The following is a 25,390-nucleotide window of genomic DNA, read 5'->3' on the forward strand; positions in this document are numbered from 1 at the left end:
AAAAGAAGCTATTCATACTTGGATCTCTTCTGAACCTTGGAAAAGGAATGAAGAGATCATGCTAGAAATGCTTTCTCATGTTGGACCAAATTGGGGTTTGGGCGGATATGGTGACATATAATTCTCTCAATACTTTGATTTGGAAATGCATGTGGTATAATCAGTGACCACACTTCATCTCTTCTCATGAGCAATTAGACCAAGGAATTGGCTATTGATCTGATTTGAGAGATTGAATTACCAAGGAATTGGAATTCAATCACTTAAGATTGCCAAGGAGATCAATGAATGCATTGATTGAGGAAGAGATGAAAATGAACTTGATCCGGAGAATGCAACATCTCCTAAGCCCAATGAATTCCCCATTTCTGATCTTACCCATTCTCTTTACTTTATGCCATTTACTTTCATGCTAAACTTCCCTTCCCCATTTAAGATTCTGCAATTTACTTCCCGTCATTTATTTTCTAATATTTACTTTCCCGCCATTTAATTTCCTGCAATTCTCAACTCACTTTCTGCTGAGCTCAACTAGAACATTCTTCCAATTAAAGTTGCTTGACCAAGCAATCCCTGTGGGATTCGACCTCACTCTACTGTGAGTTTTTACTTGACGACAATTCGGTATACTTGCCGAAGGAAATTTGTTGAGAGACAAGTTTTCCTGCATCAAGTTTATGGCGCCGTTGCCGGGGATTGATTTTTGGTGCACGAATTGTGAATCACACTTTTCACAACGCGTACTACTAACCAGCAAGTGCACTGGGTCGTCCAAGTAATACCTCACGTGAGTAAGGGTCGAATCCCACGGAGATTGTTGGTTTGAAGCAATCTATGGTTATCTTGTAAATCTTAGTCAGGAAGTCAATTATGTTTATCAGTTGAATTGCGAATAACCAAGAGAGCATAAATTAAAGGTTACTTGTTGTGCAGTAATGGAGAATATGTTGGAGTTTTGGAGATGCTTTATCTTCTGAATCTCTGCTTTCCTCTGTCTTCTGATTCACGCACACACGTCCTCCTATGGCAAGCTATGTGTTGGTGGATCACCGTTGTCAATGGCTACCTTCCATCCTTCCAGTGAAAACTACGCTCACGCGCTCTGTCACAGCACGGCTAATCACCGGTTGGTTCTCGATCCGGTTGGAATAGGATTTACTATCCTTTTACGTCTGTCACTAACGCCCAGCCTTCAGGAGTTTGAAGCTCGTCACAGTCATTCAATTCTTGAATCCTACTCGGAATACCACAGACAAGGTTTAGACTTTCCGGATTCTCATGAATGCCGCCATCAGTTCTAGCTTATACCACGGAGATTCTGATTAAGGAATCTAAGAGATACTCATTCAATCGTATATAGAACGGAGGTGGTTGTCGGGCACACGTTCATGATTTGAGGAAGGTGATGAGTGTCACAGATCATCACCTCCATCACAGTTAAGCGCGAATGAACATCTTAGATAGGAACAAGCGTGTTTGAATGGAAAACAGAAATACTTGCATTAATTCATCGAGACACAGTAGAGCTCCTCACCCCCAACAATGGGGTTTAGAGACTCATGCCATCAGAGAATACAAAGTTTTGATCTAAAATGTCATGAGATACAAAATTAAGTCTCTAAAAGTTGTTTAAATACTAAACTAGTAGCCTAGGGTTACAAAATATGAGTGGACTATGATGGATGATGCAGAGATCCACTTCTGGGGCCCACTTGGTGTGTGCTGGGGCTGAGATTTAAGTGAGTCACGTGCAGAGGCCATTTGTGGAGTTGAACGCCAGTTTTTGTGCCAGTTTGGGCGTTCAACTCCAGCTTTTGATCCTTTTCTGGCGCTGGACGCCAGAATTGGGCAGAGAACTGGCGTTGAACGCCAGTTTACGTTGTCTATCCTTGTGCAATGTATGGAGTATTATATATTGCTGGAAAGCCCTGGATGTCTACTTTCCAACGCAATTGGAAGCATGCCATTTCGAGTTTTGTAGCTCCAGAAAATCCACTTTGAGTGCAGGGAGGTCAGAATCCAACAGCATCAGCAGTCCTTTTTCAGCCTGAGTTAGATTTTTGCTCAACTCCTTCAATTTCAGCCAGAAAAATACCTGAAATTATAGAAAAACACACAACTCATAGTAAAGTCCAGAAATATGAATTTTTCCTAAAAAATAATGGAAATAGACTAAAAACTAACTAAAACATACTCAAAACTATATGAAATTAACCCCAAAAAGCGTATAAAATATCCGCTCATCACAACACCAAACTTAAACTGTTGCTTGTCCTCGAGCAACTAGACAAATAAAATAGAGGACTAATAGGTTGAGAAGCAATAATATCTCAGAGTTTTTGATTGAAGCTCAGATTCTAATTAGATGAGCGGGACTAGTAGCTTTTTGCTTCTGAACAGTTTTGGCATCTCACTTTATCCATTGGAGCTCAGAGTGATTGGCATCTATAGGAAGTTAGAATTCAGATAGTGTTATTGATTCTCCTATTTCAGTGTGATGATTCTTGAACACAGCTATTTTATGAGTCTTGGCCGTGGCCCTAAGCACTTTGTTTTCCAGTATTACCACCGGATACATAAATGCCACAGACACATAATTGGGTGAACCTTTTAGATTGTGACTCAGCTTTGCTAAAGTCCCCAATTAGAGGTGTCCAGAGTTCTTAAGCACACTCTTCTTTTTGCTTTGGACCTTGACTTTAACCGCTCAGTCTCAAGCTTTCACTTGACACCTTCACGCCACAAGCACATGGTTAGGGACAGCTTGGTTTAGCCGCTTAGACCAGGATTTTATTCCTTTAGGCCCTCCTATCCACTGATGCTCAAAGCCTTGGGATCCTTTTTATTTGCCCTTGCCTTTTGGTTTTAAGGGTTATTGGCTGTTTGCTCTTGCCTCTTGGTTTTAAGAGCTTTTGGCTTTTTCTGCTTGCTTTTTCTTTTTCTTTCTATTATTTTTTTTTTCTGCAAGCTTTGTTCTTTGCTGCTTTTTCTTGCTTCAAGAATCATTTTTTTGATTTTTCAGATTATCAATAACATGTCTCATGTTCATCATTCTTTCAAGAGCCAACATATTTAACAGTCTTAAACAACAAATTCAAAAGACATATGCACTGTTCAAGCATTCATTCAGAAGACAGAAAGCATTGCCACCACATGTTACTAATTAGAATTTTTCTTATTAAAAACTCGAAATTTTATTACCTCTTATTCAAAAGATCTACTATTTTATTCATGTTTGTTGATGATGAGAAAAATAGACTATAACTTAATTGGGGATAAAATCAAACTAGACACTAATTACTACTAATGATCATGTAATGAAGACACAAACATAGATAAGCACTTAGCATAGAGAAAACGAAAAACAGAGAAAGTAAGAACAAGGAACGAGTCCACCTTAGTGATGATGGCATTTCCTTCTTGAAGCACCAATGATGTTCTTGAGCTCTTTTATGTCTCTTCCTTGCCTTTGTGGCTTGATTCCTAGTGATTTTTGGTATTTCTATCCTCAGTTGCTTCCAATAATAATGTGGAGGGAAGTGCATCCCCTGAGGTATCTCTTGATTTGCAGTCACATGTTCTACCATTGAGCTATAGATCCTTCACATAATTGTTTTACCACACCAAACTTAGAATGTTGCTCGCCCTCGAGCAAAAGAAGAGGGAATAGATGAAGAAGAAGATGTGGAAAGAAAAAAACTAGGATTATGAGGAGGGAAGGTGGGGATCCTGTGGGGTCCACAGATCTTGAAATGATCCTGTGAGGTCCACAGATCTTGAGGTGTCAAGGCATTTACATCCCTGCACCAATTTGGGCATGCAAAATGCCCTTGCACACAACTCTGGGCGTTCAGCGCCAGGTTGGTGCCCATTTTGGGCGTTCAATGCCCATTTACTAGCCATTTCTGGCGTTGAACGCCAGAACCATGCTTGTTCTGGGCGTTCAGCGCCAGGATGTTGCCCATTTTGGGCGTTCAGCGCCAGAACCATGCTCTGTTCTGGCGTTGAACGCCAGACAGGTGCTTCCTCCAGGGTGTGATTTTTCTTCTGCTGTTTTTGATTCCGTTTTCAATTTTTAATATTTGTTTTGTGACTCCACATGATCATGAACCTAATAAAACATGAAAAACCATGAAAGTAAATAAAAATTGGGTTGCCTCCCAACAAGCGCTTCTTTAATGTCCTTAGCTGGACCTTGCTGAGCTTTTAATCTAACTTCAGCCTTGAGCATTCTTGCTCAATGTTGCCTTCAAGATAATGCTTGATTCTCTGTCCATTGACAATGAACTTCTTATCAGAATCAATATCTTGAAGCTCCACATAACCATATGGTGATACACTTGTAATCACGTATGGTCCCCTCCACCGGGATTTCAGTTTTCCGGGGAATAGCCTGAGTCTAGAGTTAAACAACAGAACCTTCTGTCCTGGTTCAAAGATTTTAGATGACAGCTTTCTGTCATGCCACTTTTTTGATTTTTCTTTATATAGCTTGGTATTTTCGAAAGCTGTGAATCTGAACTCCTCTAGCTCATTTAGCTGGAGCAATCTTTTTTCTCCTGCTAATTTGGCATCAAAGTTTAGGAATCTGGTTGCCCAGTAGGCCTTATGTTCCAGTTCCACGGGCAGGTGACATGCCTTACCATACACCAGTTGGTATGGAGAGGTCCCTATAGGGGTCTTGAATGCTGTTCTGTAAGCCCACAGAGCATCATCCAAGCTTCGTGCCCAATCCTTTCTACGGGTATTTACTGTCCGTTCCAGGATTCTCTTTAATTCTCTGTTAGAGACTTCAGCTTGCCCATTGGTTTGTGGATGATATGGAGTGGCCACCTTGTGGCGAATTCCATACCGAACCATGGCAGAGTAAAGCTGTTTATTGCAGAAGTGAGTGCCCCCATCACTGATTAACACTCTAGGGACACCAAACCTGCTAAAGATATGTTTCTGGAGGAACTTCAGCACTGTTTTAGTATCATTGGTGGGTGTGGCAATAGCCTCAACCCATTTTGATACATAGTCAACTGCCACCAGAATATAAGTGTTTGAATATGATGGTGGGAAAGGTCCCATGAAGTCAATTCCCCATACGTCAAACAACTCAATTTCCAAGATTCCTTGTTGAGGCATGGCGTAACCATGAGGCAGATTACCAGCTCTTTGGCAACTGTCACAATTACGTACAAACTCTCGGGAATCTTTATAGAGTGTGGGCCAATAGAAGCCACATTGGAGGACCTTGGTGGCTGTTCGCTCACCTCCGAAATGGCCTCCATATTGAGATCCGTGGCAATGCCACAGGATCCTCTGTGCTTCTTCTCTAGGCACACACCTACGGATAATTCCGTCTGCACATCTCTTAAAGAGATAAGGTTCATCCCACAAGTAGTACTTTGCATCAGTAATTAATTTCTTTTGTATCCTGTTGTACTTCTTGGGTATGAACCTTGCAGCTTTATAGTTTGCAATATCGGCAAACCATGGTGCTTCCCGAATGGCGAATAAATGCTCATCAGGAAACGTCTCAGAGATCTCAAGAGAAGGGAGGGACGTCCCTTCCACTGGCTCCATCCGGGACAGATGATCAGCCACTTGGTTCTCTGTCCCTTTTTTGTCTCTTATTTCTATATCAAACTCTTGCAGAAGCAATACCCATCTGATGAGCCTGGGTTTTGAATCCTGCTTTGTGAGTAGATATTTAAGAGCAGCATGGTCAGTATACACAATCACTTTTGATCCTACTAAGTATGATCTGAACTTGTCAATGGCGTAAACCACTGCAAGTAGTTCTTTTTCTGTGGTTGTGTAATTTTTCTGGGCATCATTTAGAACGCGACTGGCATAATAAATGACATGCAGAAGCTTGTCATGCCTCTGTCCCAATACTGCACCAATGGCATGATCACTGGCATCACACATTAGCTCAAATGGTAATGTCCAGTCTGGTGCAGAAATGACTGGTGCTGTGACCAGCTTAGCTTTCAGCGTTTCAAACGCCTGCAGGCACTCTGTGTCAAACACAAATGGCGTGTCAGCAGCTAGCAGATTGCTTAGAGGTTTTACGATTTTTGAAAAATCCTTTATAAACCTCCTATAGAATCCTGCATGCCCCAGAAAGCTTCTGATTGCCTTAACATTGGCAGGTGGTGGTAATTTTTCAATTACCTCTATTTTTGCTTGATCCACCTCTATTCCCTTGTTTGAGATTTTATGCCCAAGAACAATTCCTTCAGTCACCATGAAGTGACACTTTTCCCACTTTAAAACTAGGTTGGTTTCTTGGCATCTTTTCAAAACAAGTTTCAGGTGATCAAGACAGGAGCTGAATGAGTCTCCATATACTGAGAAGTCATCCATGAAGACTTCCAGAAATTTTTCCACCATGTCAGAGAAAATAGAGAGCATGCATCTCTGGAAGGTTGCAGACGCATTACATAGCCCAAATGGCATCCTTCTATAGGCAAACACTCCGGATGGACACGTGAATGCTGTTTTCTCTTGATCCTGGGGATCTACTGCAATCTGGTTATAGCCTGAGTAGCCATCCAAAAAGCAGTAATAATCATGACCTGCTAATCTTTCTAGCATCTAGTCTATGAATGGTAAAGGAGAATGATCCTTTCTGGTGGCTGTATTGAGCCTTCTGTAGTCAATACACATGCGCCACCCTGTAACTGTTCTTGTAGGAACCAGTTCATTTTTTTCATTATGAATCACTGTCATGCCTCCCTTTTTTGGGACGACTTGAACAGGGCTCACCCAGGGGCTATCAGAAATAGGATAAATAATCCCAGCCTCCAGTAATTTGGTGACCTCTTTCTGCACCACTTCCTTCATGGCTGGATTTAACCGCCTCTGTGGTTGAACCACTGGTTTGGCATTATCCTCCAATAGGATTTTGTGCATGCATCTAGCTGGGCTTATGCCCTTAAGGTCTCCTATGGACCACCCAAGAGCTGTCTTGTGTGTCCTTAGCACTTGAATAAGTGCTTCCTCTTCCTGTGAATTTAAAGCAGAGCTTATGATCACTGGAAAGGTGTCACCTTCTCCCAGAAATGCATATTTCAAGGATGGTGGTAGTGGCTTGAGCTCGGGTTTAGGAGGTTTTTCCTCTTTTAGAAGAAAGTTCAGAGGCTCTTTTATGTTCTCTGAATCCTCCAAATCAGGCTGAACATCTTTAAAGATGTCTTCCAACTCTGATTCGAGACTCTCAGCCATGTTGATCTCTTCTACCAAAGAGTCAATGAGATCAACTTTCATGCAGTCTGTTGATGTGTCTGGATGCTGCATGGCTTTGACAGCGTTCAACTTAAACTCATCATCATTGACTCTCAGGGTTATTTCCCCCTGTTGAACGTCAATGAGGGATCGTCCAGTTGCTAGGAAGGGTCTTCCTAGAATGAGAGTAGCACTCTTGTGCTCCTCCATTTCCAGCACAACAAAGTCAGTGGGAAAGGCGAATGGCCCAACTCTGACAATCATGTCTTCAATCACGCCCGATGGGTATTTAGTGGAACCATCAGCAAGTTGGAGACATATCCGGGTTGGTTTAACTTCTTCAGTAAAGCCAAGCTTCCTGATAGTGGATGCAGGTATTAGGTTGATGCTTGCCCCAAGATCGCATAAAGCTGTCTTGGTGCAATCACCTTCTAATATGCATGGTATCAGAAAACTCCCAGGGTCTTTAAGCTTTTCAGGAAAGCTTTTCAGGATGACTGCACTGCATTCTTCAGTGAGGAGAACTCTTTCTGTTTCTCTCCACTCCTTTTTATGACTCAAGATCTCTTTCATGAACTTGGCATAAGAAGGTATTTGCTCAAGTGCCTCTGCAAATGGAATCTTTATTTCAAGAGTCCTTAGATAATCTGCAAAGCGAGCAAATTGCTTATCCTGCTCTTCTTTCCGGAGTTTTTGAGGATAAGGTATCTTGGCTTTATATTCCTCAACCTTAGTGGTTAAAGAAGCCTTTTTAGAGGGGTTGTTATCAGCACTTGTGTGTGTCTGATCCCTCACTGGCAATTGAGTGCCAGAGTCAGAAGCTGGAGTGACGTTAGACGCCAGCTCACTGTCTGTTCCTGGCGCCTGAACGCCAGAAATGTGCCCATTTTGGGCGTTCAACGCTGGATTCTTCCCCATTTGGGCGTTCAACACCAGATTCTTGCCCATTTCTGGCGTTGAACGCCAATTCTGCCTTGTTTCGGGCGTTGAACGCCAGTTTTGGGCATGGTCTGGGCGTTCAGCGCCAGCCTTCCACCCATTTTCTGGCGTTTTAGCGCCAGAATTATTTTTCCCTGGGCTCTTACTGTCCTCAGGTGAATCTTTGGTGGGTTGCTCATTTCTTGAATTTTTGATGCCTTGAGGTGGGGTATTTAATGTTTTCCCACTCCTTAATTGAACTGCTTGGCATTCTTCTGCTATTTGCCTTGATAGCTGCTGCTTTGTTTGCTTAAACTGTTCGTCCATATGTATATTAGCTATCCTTGTCTCCTGTAGCCTGTCCTTGAATTCAGCTAGCTGCTTTGTTAGAAAATCCAATTGCTGATTGAATTCAGCAGCTTGTTTTACAGTACTGAATTCAGCAGTTACTGTTTTAACCTCTTCATTCATGGAAGGGTTGCTGCTTAGGTACAGATGCTGATTCCTGGCAACTGTATCAATGAGCTCTTGAGCCTCTTCAATTGTCTTTCTCATATGGATAGATCCACCAGCTGAGTAATCTAGAGACATCTGAGCTCCTTCTGCAAGCCCATAGTAGAAGATGTCTAACTGAACCCACTCTGAAAACATTTCAGAGGGGCATTTTCGTAGCATCTCTCTGTATCTCTCCCAGGCATCATAAAGAGATTCATTATCTCCTTGTTTAAAGCCTTGGATGTCCAGCCTTAGCTGTGTCATCCTTTTTGGAGGGAAATATTGATTCAGGAATTTTTCTGTCAACTGTTTCCATGTTCTTATGCTGGCCTTAGGTTGGTTATTTAACCACCTCTTAGCTTGATCTTTTACAGCAAATGGAAACAGTAATAGTCTGTAGACATCCTGATCTATTTCCTTATCATGCACTGTGTCAGCAATTTGTAAAAATTGTGCCAGAAACTCTGTAGGTTCTTCCTGTGGAAGACCGGAATACTGACAACTTTGCTGCACCATGATAATGAGCTGAGGATTCAACTCAAAGCTACTAACTCCAATGGAGGGTATGCAGATGCTACTCCCATATGAAGCAGTAGAGGGGTTAGAATATGACCCCAGAGTCCTCCTGGACTGTTCATTTCCACTTATGTCCATGATGGATAAAGGGATATAACTTGGATTGATTTACCTTTTTATTTATTTTATTTTATTTATTTAAATTTTTTTTTGAAAATAAAATAAAAATAAAAATAAATAAAAGTGGGTGAAGATTTTCGAAAAATTGAGGAGAGAGGAAATGGTTACGAAGTTTTGAAAAAGATATGATTTTTTTTTTTTAAAAATGATTTTCGAAAAAGATGCTTTAAAAATAGAGGGAAAAGATATTTTTGGATGTTTAAGGGAAAAGGGAGAAACAAAAAGATAGCACAGGATTTAAAATTTTTAGATCTAATGCTCCTTATTTTTCGAAAATTTTTGGAGGGAAAACACCAAGGAACACCAAACTTAAAATTTTTTTAGAAAACCAAAAGAAATTTTCGAAATATTTTTTTTTTTTGAAAAATCGACAAGAAAACACCAAACTTAAAGTTTGGCACAGGATTTAATAAAAAAAATATTTTTGAAAAAGATTTTAAAAATATGATAGCCAATTACCATGAACATAAACACCACGTTCTAACTAATTGAGCTATAAATTTAAAGTGTTTTAACAAGGGATAATTAATAAAAGACTCTAAACTAAAAAGAAAAATTTTTCCTAATCTAAGCAACAAAATAAACCGTTAGTTGTCCAAACACGAACAATCCCCGGCAACGGCGCCAAAAACTTGGTGCACGAATTGTGAATCACAATTTTCACAACGCGTACCACTAACCAGCAAGTGCACTGGGTCGTCCAAGTAATACCTCACGTGAGTAAGGGTCGAATCCCACGGAGATTGTTGGTTTGAAGCAATCTATGGTTATCTTGTAAATCTTAGTCAGGAAGTCAATTATGTTTATCAGTTGAATTGCGAATAACCAAGAGAGCATAAATTAAAGGTTACTTGTTGTGCAGTAATGGAGAATATGTTGGAGTTTTGGAGATGCTTTGTCTTCTGAATCTCTGCTTTCCTCTGTCTTCTGATTCACGCACGCACGTCCTCCTATGGCAAGCTGTGTGTTGGTGGATCACCGTTGTCAATGGCTACCTTCCATCCTTCCAGTGAAAACTACGCTCACGCGCTCTGTCACAGCACGGCTAATCACCGGTTGGTTCTCGATCCGGTTGGAATAGGATTTACTATCCTTTTACGTCTGTCACTAACGCCCAGCCTTCAGGAGTTTGAAGCTCGTCACAGTCATTCAATCCTTGAATCCTACTCGGAATACCACAGACAAGGTTTAGACTTTCCGGATTCTCATGAATGCCGCCATCAGTTCTAGCTTATACCACGGAGATTCTGATTAAGGAATCTAAGAGATACTCATTCAATCGTATATAGAACGGAGGTGGTTGTCGGGCACACGTTCATGATTTGAGGAAGGTGATGAGTGCCATAGATCATCACCTCCATCACAGTTAAGCGCGAATGAACATCTTAGATAGGAACAAGCGTGTTTGAATGGAAAACAGAAATACTTGCATTAATTCATCGAGACACAGCAGAGCTCCTCACCCCCAACAATGGGGTTTAGAGACTCATGCCGTAAGAGAATACAAAGTTTTGATCTAAAATGTCATGAGATACAAAATTAAGTCTCTAAAAGTTGTTTAAATACTAAACTAGTAGCCTAGGGTTACAAAATATGAGTGGACTATGATGGATGATGCAGAGATCCACTTCTGGGGCCCACTTGGTGTGTGCTGGGGCTGAGATTTAAGTGAGTCACGTGCAGATGCCATTTGTGGAGTTGAACGCCAGTTTTTGTGCCAGTTTGGGCGTTCAACTCCAGCTTTTGATCCTTTTCTGGCGCTGGACGCCAGAATTGGGTAGAGAACTGGCGTTGAACGCCAGTTTACGTCGTCTATCCTTGTACAATGTATGGAGTATTATATATTTCTGGAAAGCCCTGGATGTCTACTTTCCAACGCAATTGGAAGCATGCCATTTCGAGTTTTGTAGATCCAGAAAATCCACTTTGAGTGCAGGGAGGTCAGAATCCAACAGCATCAGCAGTCCTTTTTCAGCCTGAATTAGATTTTTGCTCAACTCCTTCAATTTCAGCCAGAAAAATACCTGAAATTATAGAAAAACACACAACTCATAGTAAAGTCCAGAAATATGAATTTTTCCTAAAAACTAATAGAAATAGACTAAAAACTAACTAAAACATACTCAAAACTATATGAAATTAACCCCAAAAAGCGTATAAAATATCCGCTCATCAATTTTGTATCAACCATGATTAAATTGGTCGATAACTAGATTGAGCATTTGTTTTTATTTTGTTTGATTTAAGTTCATTTGAGTAATTTACTTTCTATTTAGCTATTTTCTTCCCTTTCCCCTACCCATTTTCTTAGTTGTTTACAATTCAGTCACTAACCCACTAACTGTTTGATATATTGCATCACTCACACTAGCAACATTTCTATAGAAATTATGGTCTGCATCTATCTCTTATGCTTTTGTTTTGTTGGTTGTATGATAGGTAGAAGAAGCGGGGCTTCAACTTCCTTTGATTCTTAACCTAAGAGGACCTTCCTTAGATTAAGGAGGGAAGCAAGAGGAAAGAGAGTAGTTGGTGCTGAGGAAGAGGAAGAGTACTTTGAACCAGACATGGAGGAGAATATGGAGAACCATCATGAAGAAGGGGCTCACAACCATGGCAGAGAAGGTCCAACGCATCAGGCTGGACAAGAGAGAAGAGTTCTAGGTTCTTACATTAACCCAAACCCAGGAAACTGTGGAAGTAGCATCCAAAGGCCAACCATACATGCCAACAACTTTGAACTAAAGCCACAGCTCATCACCCTTGTTCAGAACAATTGTTCATTCGGAGGAAGTGTCCAAGAAAACCCCAATCAACATCTAACCACCTTCCTGAGGATATGCGACACTGTGAAGACTAATGGTGTTCATCCTGACACCTATAAACTACTTCTGTTTCCCTTCTCACTCAAGGACAAAGCATCTAAATGGCTGGAATCCTTTCCAAAGGAGAGTTTAGCAAGCTGGGAAGATGTGGTAAACAAGTTCTTGGCAAGATTCTATCCTCCTCAACGGATCAACAGGTTGAGAGCTGAGGTACAAACATTCAGGCAGTAGAATGGTGAGACTCTATATGAAGCATGGGAGAGGTTTAAAGACTTGACAAGAAGATGCCCGCCAGATATGTTCAATGAATGGGTGCAGTTGCACATCTTCTATGAAGGCCTTTCGTATGAATCAAAGAAGGCAGTAGGCCACTCATCCGGGGATCTTTGAACAAGAAGAAGACCATTGAAGAAGCCACAGATGTCATTGAGACTGTAGCAGAGAATGACTACTTCTATGCTTCTGAAAGAGGAAATACTAGAGGAGTGATGGAGCTGAACAATGTGGATGCACTGCTAGCTCAAAATAAGATGATTACCAAGCAATTAGCTGACCTCACCAAGAAGATGGAGAGGAATCAAGTAGCAGCAATCACTGATGAGCGGATAATTTATACGCTTTTTGGCACTGTTTTTAGTATGTTTTCAATGTAATTTGGTTAGTTTTTATTATATTTCTATTAGTTTTTAAATAAAAATCACAATTCTGGACTTTACTATGAGTTTGTGTATTTTTCTGTAATTTCAGGAATTTTCTGGCTGAAATTGAGGGAGCTGAGCAAAAATCTGATTCAGGCTGAAAAAGGACTGCTGATGCTGTTGGATTCTGACCTCCCTGCACTCGAAATGATTTTCTAGAGCTACAGAACTCCAAATGGCATGCTCTAAATTGCGTTGGAAAGTAGACATCTAGGGCTTTCCAGCAATATATAATAGTCCATACTTTGCTTAAGGATAGGCGATGTAAACTGGCGTTCAACACCAGTTCCATGTTGCAATCTGGCGTCAAACGCTAGAAACAGGTTACAAATGGGAGTTGAACGCCAGAAACAGGTTACAACCTGGCGTTCAACTCCAGAAATAGCCTAGGCACGTGAGAAGCTTAAGTCTCAGCCCCAGCACACACCAAGTGGGCCTCAGAAGTGGATTTCTGCACCACCTATCATAGTTTAGTCATTTTCTGTAAACCTAGGTTACTAGTTTAGTATTTAAACAACTTTTAGAGGTCCATTTCGCACGTCATGATATTTTAGATCTGAACTTTGTACTCTTTGACGGCATGAGTCTCTGAACTCCATTGTTGGGGGTGAGGAGCTCTGCTGTGTTTCGATGAATTAATGCAACTATTTCTGTTTTCTATTCAAACACGCTTGTTTCTATTTAAGATGTTTATTCGCACTTCAATATGATGGATGTGATGATCCGTGACATTCATCATCATCCTCAACCTATGAACGCGTGTCTGACAACCACCTCCATTCTACCTTCGATTGAATGAATATCTCTTGGATTCCTTAATCAGAATCTTTGTGGTATAAGCTAGAATCCATTGGCAGCATTCTTGAGAATCCAGAAAGTCTAAACCTTGTCTGTGGTATTCCGAGTAGGATTCAGGGATTGAATGACTGTGACGAGCTTCAAACTCACAAGGGCTGGGCGTAGTGACAGACGCAAAAGGATCAATGGATCCTATTCCAGCATGAGTGGGAACCGACAGATGATTAGCCGTGCGGTGACAGCGCACCTGGACCCTTTTCACTGAGAAGACGGATGGTAGCCATTGACAACAGTGATCCACCAACACACAGCTTGCCATAGGAGGAACCTTGCGTGCGTAAAGAAGAAGGCAGGGAGAAAACAGAGATTCAAAAGACAAAGCATCTCCAAAACTCCAACATATTCTCCATTACTGCAGAACAAGTATTTAATTAGTGCTCTTTTATTTTTCGCAATTCAAACTGATAATTATAATTGACCTCTTGACTAAGATTTACAAGATAACCATAGATTGCTTCAAACCAAAAATCTCCGTGGGATTTGACCCTTACTCACGTAAGGTATTACTTGGACGACCCAGTGCACTTGCTGGTTAGTGGTACGAGTTGTGAAAAGTGTGATTCACAATTCGTGCACCAAGTTTTTGGTGCCGTTGCCGGGGATTGTTCGAGTTTGAACAACTGACGGTTCATCCTGTTGCTTATATTAGGAAGATTTTGTCTTTTGGGTCAGAGTCTTTTATTATTGTTCTTGTTAAAATCTTAGAATCCTTATTTTCTTTTTCAAAAATTTTTTTCGAAACTTTATATTTTTTATTATTTATTTTATTTTATCTTATTTTTATTTTTACTAATAATTGAGTTTTTTTGTTTAAGTTTAGTTTTATATTTTAAGTTTGGTGTCAATTGCATATTTTATATTTTCCTTTAAACTTTCCTGGATCTTCAAGTTGTTCTTGTTTATTTTTCTTGTTTGATCTTTAGTTTTTCTTGTTTTGTTTCTTTTCTTGTTTTTCTTGTGCTTTTTCAAAACATTAGCTTTCAAAAAAAATTTTTATTCTTAATTATAAAAAATTACTTCTTCAAAACAAGTGTTACATTTACAGCTCAATTGGCTAGAGCGTTGGTCTATGTTCTTGGTAATTGGGTATCTTCTTTTTAAAATCTTTTTCAAAAATAATTTTTCTTTGATTAAATCTTGTTCCAAACTTTAAGTTTGGTGTTTTCTTGTTAATCTTTCTATAATTTTCAAAAATTTTATCGTGATTTTCTAAAAATTTTAAATTTGGTGTTCTTTCTTCATGTTCTTGTTGTTCTTGTGAGTCTTCAAAGTGTTCTTGAGTTTTCCTTGTGTCTTAATCTTAAAATTTTTAAGTTTGGTGTTCCTTGGTGTTTTCCCTCCAAATTTTCGAAAATAAAGAGCATTAGATCTAAAAATTTTAAGTTTTGTGTCTTTTTATTGTTTTTCTCTCTCCTCATTGAATTCAAAAAATATCTTTTTCCTTTATTTTAATTGATTTTTCGAATTTTCCTTTTAAAAATTCATATTTTATTTTAAAAATTTTTTATTTTATCTTATCTTAGTTTGAAAATTTCAAAATTCAAATCTTTATCAAAAATCATATCCAAAATTTTTCAAATCTTCTTAATTAAGTAATTATTTTAGTCTTAAATTTTTTATTCTTAATTTTCGAATTCTATATTTAATTTCAAACTATTTTATTCTCTTTTCTTTTATTATTTACTCGTTCCCTTTTTACAAAAAAAAATTTAAAAATAAAAATATATTCTATTTGCTATTCATATCAATTCCCTTTTCTCCATCATGGATCTAAGTGGAATTGAACAGTCCAGAAGGACTCTGGGGTCATATGCCAACCCCACTACTGCTTCATATGGGAGCAGTATCTGTATACCCTCCATTGGAGTCAGTAGCTTTGAGTTGAATCCTCAGCTCATTATAATGGTGCAGCTCGACATCTTCTATTATGGGCTTACAGAGAAAGCTCAGACTTCTCTAGACCACTCAGCTGATGGGTCTATACATATGAGAAAGACAATTGAAAAAACTCAAGAGCTCATTAATATAGTTGCCAGAAATCAGCATTTGTACCTAAGCAGTGAATCTTCCATGAAAGAAGAGGCTAAAACAGTAACTGCTGAACTCAGTCCTGCAGAACAACTTACTGAATTTAATCAGCAATTAGATTTTCTAACAAAATAGCTGGCCGAATTCAAGGAGATATTACAAGATACAAGAAGGGCAAATATAAACATGGAAGTACAGTTGAGGCAAACAGAACAGCAGTTATCAAAATAAATAACAGAAGAATGCCAAGCAGTTCAATTAAGAAGTGGAAGAACATTAAATACCTCACTTCAAGGCAGCAGGAAGCCAAGAAATGAACAAACTGCTATTCACGATCCCTCTGAGGATAGTAAGAGCCCAGAGAAGAATAACTCTGGCGTTCAAACACCAGAAATAAGCAATAATTTGGCGTCAAACGCCCAATGGAAGCTCAGTTCTGGCGTTCAAACGCCAGGAACAAGTAAGGAGTTGGCGTCCAATGCCACTCCAGCTTCTGACTCTGGCAATCAAATGCCAGTGAGGGATCAGATACACACAAGTGCTGATAACAACCCCTCTAAAAAGACTTCTCCAACCACCTCTGTAGGAAGTAAACCTACAGGAACTAAGGTTGAGGAATACAAAGCCAAGATGCCTTATCCTCAAAAGCTCCATAAAGAGGAGCAGGATAAGCAATTTGCTCGCTTTGCAGACTATCTTCGGACTCTTGAAATAAAGATTCCGTTTGCAGAGGCACTTGAGCAAATACCTTCTTATGCCAAGTTTATGAAAGAGATCTTGAGTCATAAGAAGGATTGGAGAGAAACTGAAAGAGTTCTCCTCACTGAAGAATGTAGTGCAGTCATTCTGAAAAGCATCCCAGAAAAGCTTAAGGATCCCGGGAGCTTCCTGATACCATGCACACTAGAGGGTAATTGCACCAAGACAGCTTTATGTGATCTTGGAGCAAGCATCAATTTAATACCTGCATCCACTATCAGAAAGCTTGGTTTAACTGAAGAAGTCAAACCAACCCGGATAAGTCTCCAACTTGCTGATGGCTCCATTAAATACCCATCAGGCGTGATTGAAGACATGATTGTCAGGGTTGGGCCATTCGCCTTTCCCACTGACTTTGTGGTGCTGGAAATGGAAGAGCACAAGAGTGCTACTCTCATTCTAAGAAGACCTTTCCTAGCAACTGGACGGACTCTCATTGATGTCCAAAAGGGGGAAGTAACCCTGAGGGTCAATGAGGATGAGTTCAAGTTAAATGCTGTCAAAGCCATGCAGCATCCAGACACACCCAAAGACTGCATGAAAGTTGATCTTATTGACTCTTTGGTAGAGGAGATCAACATGGCTGAGAGTCTCGAATCAGAGCTGGAAGACATCTTTAAAGATGTTTAGCTTGATTTGGAGGATTCAGAAGAATTAAAAGAACTTTTGAAACTTCCTCAGGAAGAGGAAACACCTCCTAAACCTGAGCTCAAGCCATTACCACCATCCCTGAAATATGCATTTCTGGGAGAAGGTGACACTTTTTTAGTGATTATAAGCTCTGCTTTAAACCCACTGGAAGAGGAAGCACTAATTCAAGTGCTAAGGACACACAAGACAGCTCTTGGGTGGTCCATAAATGACCTTAAGGGCATAAGCCCAGCTAGATGCATGCAAAAAATCCTATTGGAGGATGATGCTAAGCCAGTGGTTCAACCACAGAGGCTGCTAAATCCAGCCATGAAAGAAGTGGTGCAGAAGGAGGTCACCAAATTACTGGAGGCTGGGATTATTTATCCTATTTCTGATAGCCCCTGGGTGAGCCCTGTTCAAGTTGTCCCCAAAAAGGGGGGTATGACAGTGGTTCATAATGAAAAGAATGAACTGGTTCCTACAAGAACAGCTACAGGGTGGCGCATGTGTATTGACTACAGAAGGCTCAATACAGCCACCAAAAAGGATCATTTTCCTTTACCATTCATAGACCAGATGCTAGAGAGACTAGTAGGTCATGAAAACTACTGCTTTTTGGATAGCTATTCAGGTTATAACCAAATTGCAGTAGATCCTCAGGACCAAGAGAAAACAGCATTTACATGTCCTTCTGGAGTGTTTGCTTATAGAATGATGCCTTTTGGTCTGTGTAATGCTCCTGCAACCTTTCAGAGGTGCATGCTCTCTATCTTCTCTGATATGGTAGAGAAATTTCTGGAAGTCTTCATGGATGACTTTTCAGTATTTGGAGACTCATTCAGCTCCTGCCTTAACCATTTAGCACTCGTTCTGAAAAGATGCTAAGAGACCAACCTAGTTTTAAACTGGGAAAAATGTCACTTTATGGTAACTGAAGGGATTGTCCTTGGGCATAAAATTTCAAGCAAGGGAATAGAGGTGGATCAAGCTAAAGTAGAAGTCATTGAAAAATTACCACCACCTGCTAATGTTAAGGCAATCAGAAGCTTTCTAGGACATGCAGGATTCTACAGGAGGTTTATAAAGGATTTTTCAAAAATTGCAAAACCCCTGAGTAATCTGCTGGCTGCTGACACGCCATTTGTGTTTGACACAGAGTGCCTGCAAGCATTTAAGACTCTGAAAGCTAAGCTGGTCACAGCACCAGTTATTTCTACACCAGACTGGACATTACCATTTGAACTAATGTGTGATGCCAGTGACCACGCCATTGGTGCAGTACTGGGGCAGAGGCATGACAAGCTTTTGCATGTCATTTATTATGCTAGCCGTGTTTTAAATGATGCCCAGAAAAATTACACAACCACAGAAAAAGAATTACTTGCAGTGGTTTATGCCATTGACAAGTTTAGATCATACTTGGTAGGATCAAAAGTGATTGTGTACACTGACCATGCTACTATTAAATATCTACTCACAAAGCAGGATTCAAAACCCAGGCTTATAAGATGGGTGTTGCTTCTGCAAGAGTTTGATATAGAAATAAGAGACAGAAAAGGGACAGAGAACCAAGTGGCTGATCATCTGTCCCGGATAGAGCCAATAGAAGGGGTGCCCCCCCTCTTTTGAGATCTCTGAAACCTTTTCAGATGAGCATTTATTCGCCATTCAGGAAATACCATGGTTTGCAGACATTGAAAACTATAAAGCTACAAGGTTCATACCCAAGGAGTATGGTGCACGAATTGTGAATCACACTTTTCACAACTCGTACCACTAACCAGCAAGTGCACTGGGTCGTCCAAGTAATACCTTACGTGAGTAAAGGTCGAATCCCACGGAGATTGTTGGTTTGAAACAATCTATGGTTATCTTGTAATTCTTAGTTAGGAAGTCAATTATATTTATCAGTTGAATTGCGAATAAACAAGGGAGCATGGATTAAAGGTTACTTGTTATGCAGTAATGGAGAATATGTTGGAGTTTTGGAGATGCTTTGTCTTCTGAATCTCTGCTTTCCTCTGTTCTCTGATTCACGCACGCACGTCCTTCTATGGCAAGCTGTATGTTGGGGCATCACCGTTGTCAATGGTTACATCCCCTCCCCTTGTGAAAATGATCCAAATGCTCTGTCACAGCACGGCTAATCATCTGAGGTTCCCGATCATGCTGGAATAGGATTCACCCTCCTTTTGCGTCTGTCACTACGCCCAGCACATGCGAGTTTGAAGCTCGTCACAGTCATTCAATCATTGAATCCTACTCGGAATACCACAGACAAGGTTTAAACTTTCCGGATCCTCTTGAATGCCGCCATCAATCAAGCTTATACCACGGAGATTCTGATTAAGAGATCTAAGAGATACTCATTCAATCTAAGGTAGAACGGAGGTGGTTGTCAGGCACGCGTTCATGGATTGAGGAAGGTGATGAGTGTCACTGATCATCACCTTCTCCATAGTTAGGCGCGAATAGATATCTTAGATAGGAACACGCATGTTTGAATGGAAAACAGAAATACTTGCATTAATTCATCGAGACACAGCAGAGCTCCTCACCCCCAACAATGGAGTTTAGAGACTCATGCCGTCAAAGAGTACAAAGTTCAGATATAAAAATGTCATGAGGTACAAAATAAGTCTCTAAAAGTTGTTTAAATACTAAACTAGTAGCCTAGGTTTACAGAAAATGAGTAAACTATAGCAGATGGTATAGAGATCCACTTCTGGGGCCCACTTGGTGTGTGCTGGGGCTGAGACTTAAGCAATTCACGTGCATAAGGCCATTTTGGGCATTCAACGCCAGGTTTGGATCCATTTCTGGCGTTGAACTCCAACTTTTGATCCTTTTCTGGCGCTAGACGCAAGAATTGGGCAGAGAACTGGCGTTGAACGCCAGTTTATGTCGTCTATCCTTGTGCAAAGTATGGACTATTATATATTGATGGAAAGCCCTGGATGTCTACTTTCCAACGCAATTGGAAGCACGCCATTTTGAGTTCTTTAGCTCCAGAAAATTCACTTTGAGTGCAGGGAGGTCAGAATCCAACAGCATCAGCAGTCCTTTTTTTAGCCTGAATCAGATTTTTGCTCAGCTCCCTCAATTTCAGCCAGAAAAATACCTGAAATTATAGAAAAACACACAACTCATAGTAAAGTCTAGAAATATGAATTTTTCCTAAAAACTAATGAAAATGGACTAAAAACTAAGTAAAACATACTAAAAACTATATGAAATTAACCCCAAAAAGCGTATAAAATATCCGCTCATCACAACACCAAACTTAAACTGTTGCTTGTCCTCAAGCAACTAGACAAATAAAATAGAAGACTAATAGGTTGAGAAGCAATAATATCTCAGAGTTTTTGAGTGAAGCTCAGATTCTAATTAGATGAGCGGGACTAGTAGCTTTTTGCTTCCGAACAGTTTTAGCATCTCACTTTATCCATTGAAGCTCAGAGTGATTGGCATCTATAAGAACTTAGAATTCAGATAGTATTATTGATTATCCTATTTTAGTATGATGATTCTTGAACACAGCTATTTCATGAGTCTTGGCCGTGGCCCTAAGCACTTTGTTTTCTAGTATTACCACCGGATACATAAATGCCACAGACACATAATTGGGTGGACCCTTTGGATTGTGACTCAGCTTTGCTAAAGTCCCCAATTAGAGGTGTCCAGAGTTCTTAAGCACACTCTTCTTTCTGCTTTGGACCTTGACTTTAACCGCTCAGTCTCAAGTTTTTACTTGACACCTTCACGCCACAAGCACATTGTTAGGGACAGCTTGATTTAGCCGCTTAGGCCAGGATTTTATTCCCTTAGGCCCTCCTATCCACTGATGCTCAAAGCCTTGGGATCCTTTTTATTACCCTTGCCTTTTGATTTTAAGGGATATTGGCTTTTTCTGCTTTTCTCTCTCTTTTTTTTTTGCTGCTTTTTCTTGCTTCAAGAATCATTTTTATGATTTTTCAGATTATCAATAACATGTCTCATGTTCACCATTCTTTCAAGAGCCAACATATTTAACAGTCTTAAACAACAAATTCAAAAGACATATGCACTGTTCAAGCATTCATTCAGAAGACAGAAAGTATTTCCACTACATGTAACTAATTAGAATTTCTCTTATTAAAACTCGAAATTTTATTGCCTCTTATTCAAAAGATCTACTATTTTATTCATGTTTGCTGATGATGAGAAAAATAAACTATGGCTTAATTGGAGATAAAATCAAAATAGATACTAATTACTAGTATATGACTCCTAAGGTGAACTTCTATAACGACACTATCACAGAGTTAAAGCAGAAATTGGAATTTAACAACCTTAGTTCTGGGAAATGGGTGTTCCTCGGATCTTTGGGGTGCTTGGTCCTTCAAGAGATAACTTCTGGCGCTTCAAGTCCCTCAAGTCACGCCCTTGCTCCTCTTGTTCTTTAAACATATAGGTGAGAATTTGACTGTGCTCCTTCTGTTCTTTTATTATTTGTTCCATAGCTTCCCGTATCTTGGTAACAGACGTCTCAAGATACTCCCAGTATTCAGATTGAGGAATTTCTGGGAGAAATTCCTGTGTTTTCTTCTTGGTGGGATCATCCTGTGCTTGTTGTTTTTCCATTGATGCTTTGGTGATTGGTTTCTCAACTGAGATATACTCAGTTATTCCCATCCTTACCCCAGTGTCCTTGCAGAGCAGAGAAATCACGTTTGGATAAGCCAACCTGGCTTCTTTAGAATTTTTGTTAGCAATTTTGTAGAGTTCAGCTGATGAACTTCCACTTCTTTTCCCATCATGATGCAATGGATCATCAGTGCTCTTTTAACTGTGACTTCAGAATGGTTGCTAGTAGGCAACAGAGAATGCTCAATGAAGTCCAGCCATCCTCTGGCGACTGGTTTGAGATCTTCTCTCTTGAGTTGATTTGGGACACCCTTTGTGTTGGTGGTCCACCTGGCTCCAGGGATACATATGTCCTCTAGAATCTTATCCAGGCCCTTGTCTGTTCTCATCATTCTCCTGTTGAAGGAGTCTGGATCATCTTTCAGCTGAGGTAGCTTTAAGATCTCTCTGATCTTGTCAGGGGTGGTATGAACAATCTTTCCTCTAACCATGGTCCGATATTCATAAAAAGCAGTTCCAGATAGTTTTTGCTTGTCAGTCTGCCACATATTAGCATAGAACTCCTGGATCATATTCCTTCCCACTTTCGTTTCAGGATTAGCTAGGACTTCTCAGTTCCTGATTCGAATTTGCTCCTGGATCTCTGAATATTCATCTTCTTTCAGATCGAATCTAACTTCCGGGATCATTGATCTCAGACCCATTATTTTGTTATAATGGTCTGAATGTTCTTTAGATAAGAACTTCCCTTGATTCCAAAGTGGTTTTGGAACGCTCTCTTTCTTGCCTCTTGGAGTGGGTTGTTTTCCTTTAGGAGCCATGATCTTAGTGATCGCGGATAAACACACCAAACTTAGAGGTTTGCTTGTCCTCAAGCAAAAGAAAAGAAAGGAGAGGGAAAGAAGGAGAGCTAGGTGCAATTGTTGATGGAAGGGGAGGGAGGCCGAACCCAAATTTAAAGGGAGGGAGGGTGGGTTTTCGAAAAAAGAGACAAAGATATGATAAAAAGATTGATTTGGAAAAGATAAGATAGAAGATATGATAAGAGAGGATATAGTTTAAAATTGAAAAGATATGAAAGATTTTTGAAAAAGATAAATCTAGATTTTGAAAAAGATAATGTGGAGATTTGAAAAAGATATTAGTTGGAAAAAATTAGATTTGTTTTGAAAATAGGATTTGAAAAGAGTTGGATTGAATTTGCAAAGAGGCTTGGTGCTTATGGATTAAGATACATTTGATATTTTTAAAGTAGGATATTTAGAAATTAGGGATTTTAGAAATTAGGGTTCTTAACATGTTTATGCAAGAAATCATGAATTGAAGTATGAAAATCAAGATTAGAATGAAAAAATATGAAGAAAAATGAGTTTGCCTCCTCCCTGCCATCCTGGCGTTTGAACGGCCAAACACTGCCTGTTTTGGGCGTTCAACACCCAAATGCTGATCTCCTGGGTGTTCAACACCCAGTTGTTGCCCTTTTCTGGCGTTGAACGCCAGATTGCTACCCTTACTGGCGTTCAGCGCCCACTGGCTGTCCCTTTTGGGCGCTGAACGCCCAAAATAGGCTCTTACTGGCGTTTTCTTGCCAGTGAGCTCTTTTTCTCTGTTTTGTGTGCAGATTCGTTCTATAACCCTGTGAACTTATGCAATTGATTCTTTACCTTGTCATCAATGAACTCTATATAAACAAATAAAAATAAAAATAGAAATAGGGCAAAATTCTTAGAGGATTGATGCCCCATGGCTGGGTTGCCTCCCAGCAAGCGCTTCTTTATTGTCTTTAGCTGGACCTTGCTGAGCTATTAGTCTAGCTTCAGCCTTGAGCACTCTTGCTCAATGTTGCCTTCAAGATAGTGTTTGATTCTCTGTCCATTGATAATGAACCTCTTATCAGAATCAATATCTTGAAGCTCCACATAACCATATGGGGATACACTTGTAATCACGTATGGTCTCCTCCACCGGGATTTTAATTTTCCGGGGAATAGCCTGAGTCTAGAGTTGAACAGCAGAACCTTCTGTCCTGGCTCAAAGATTCTAGATGACAGGTTTCTGTCATGCCACTTTTTTTATTTCTCTTTATAAAGCTTGGCATTTTCGAAAGCTGTGAATCTGAATTCCTCTAGCTCATTTAGCTGGAGCAATCTTTTTTCTCCTGCTAATTTGGCATCAAAGTTTAGGAATCTGGTTGCCCAGTAGGCTTTATGTTCCAGTTCCACGGGCAGGTGACATGCCTTACCATACACAAGTTGGTATGGAGAGGTCCCTATAGGGGTCTTGAATGCTGTTCTGTAAGCCCACAGAGCATCATCCAAGCTCCGTGCCCAATCCTTTCTACGGGTACTTACTGTCCGTTCTAGGATTCTCTTTAATTCTCTGTTAGAGACTTCTGCTTTCCCATTAATTTGTGGATGATATGGAGTAGCCACCTTATGGCAAATTCTATACCGAACCATGGCAGAGTAAAGCTGTTTATTGCAGAAGTGAGTGCCCCCATCACTGATGAGTACTCTAGGGACACCAAACCTGCTAAAGATATGTTTCTGGAGGAACTTCAGCACTGTTTTAGTATCATTGGTGGGTGTGGCAATGGCCTCAACCCATTTTGATACATAGTCAACTGCCACCAGAATATAAGTGTTTGAGTATGATGGTGGGAAAGGTCCCATGAAGTCAATTCCCCATACGTCAAACAACTCAATTTCCAAGATTCCTTGTTGAGGTATGGCGTAACCATGAGGCAGATTACCAGCTCTTTGGCAACTGTCACAGTTACGTATAAACTCTCGGGAATCTTTATAGAGTGTGGGCCAATAGAAGCCACATTGGAGGACCTTGGTGGCTGTTTGCTCACCTCCGAAATGGCCTCCATATTGAGATCCATGGCAATGCCACAGGATCCTCTGTACTTCTTCTCTAGGCACACACCTACGGATTATTCTGTCTGCACATCTCTTAAAGAGATAAGGTTCATCCCACAAGTAGTACTTTGCATCAGTAATTAATTTCTTCTTTTGTATCCTATTGTACTCCTTGGGTATGAACCTTGCAGCTTTATAGTTTGTAATATCGGCAAACCATGGTGTTTCTTGAATGGCAAATAAATGCTCATCTGGAAAAGTCTCAGAGATCTCAAGAGAGGGGAGGGGCGTCCCTTCTACTGGCTCTATCCGGGACAGATGATCAGCCACTTGGTTCTCTGTCCCTTTTCTGTCTCTTATTTCTATATCAAACTCTTGCAGAAGCAACACCCATCTGATGAGCCTGGGTTTTGAATCCTGCTTTGTGAGTAGATATTTAAGAGCAGCATGATCAGTATACACAATCACTTTTGATCCTACTAAGTATGATCTGAACTTGTCAATGGCGTAAACCACTGCAAGTAATTCTTTTTCTGTGGTTGTGTAATTTTTCTAGGCATCATTTAGAATGCGACTAGCGTAATAAATGACGTGCAGAAGCTTGTCATGCCTATGTCCCAACACTGCACTAATGGCGTGATCACTGGCATCACACATTAGCTCAAATGGTAATGTCCAGTCTGGTGCAGAAATAACTGGTGCTGTGACCAGCTTAGCTTTCAGCGTTTCAAACGCCTGCAGGCACTCTGTGTCAAACACAAATGGCGTGTCA

The 25,390-nt window shown here is 40.2% G+C and overlaps 1 non-coding gene across 1 annotated transcript; it reads right to left on the reverse strand.

The window, feature by feature from the left end:
• Nucleotides 1–12,347: 12,347 nt before the first annotated feature.
• LOC112788515 (small nucleolar RNA R71) lies at nucleotides 12,348–12,454 on the reverse strand. The gene has a single exon (XR_003195875.1). It is a non-coding gene; the product is annotated as a small nucleolar RNA R71 (small nucleolar RNA).
• Nucleotides 12,455–25,390: the final 12,936 nt, after the last annotated feature.

Source organism: Arachis hypogaea, chromosome 20, assembly GCF_003086295.3.
Source record: "Arachis hypogaea cultivar Tifrunner chromosome 20, arahy.Tifrunner.gnm2.J5K5, whole genome shotgun sequence".
Taxonomy (NCBI): Eukaryota; Viridiplantae; Streptophyta; class Magnoliopsida; order Fabales; family Fabaceae; genus Arachis; species Arachis hypogaea.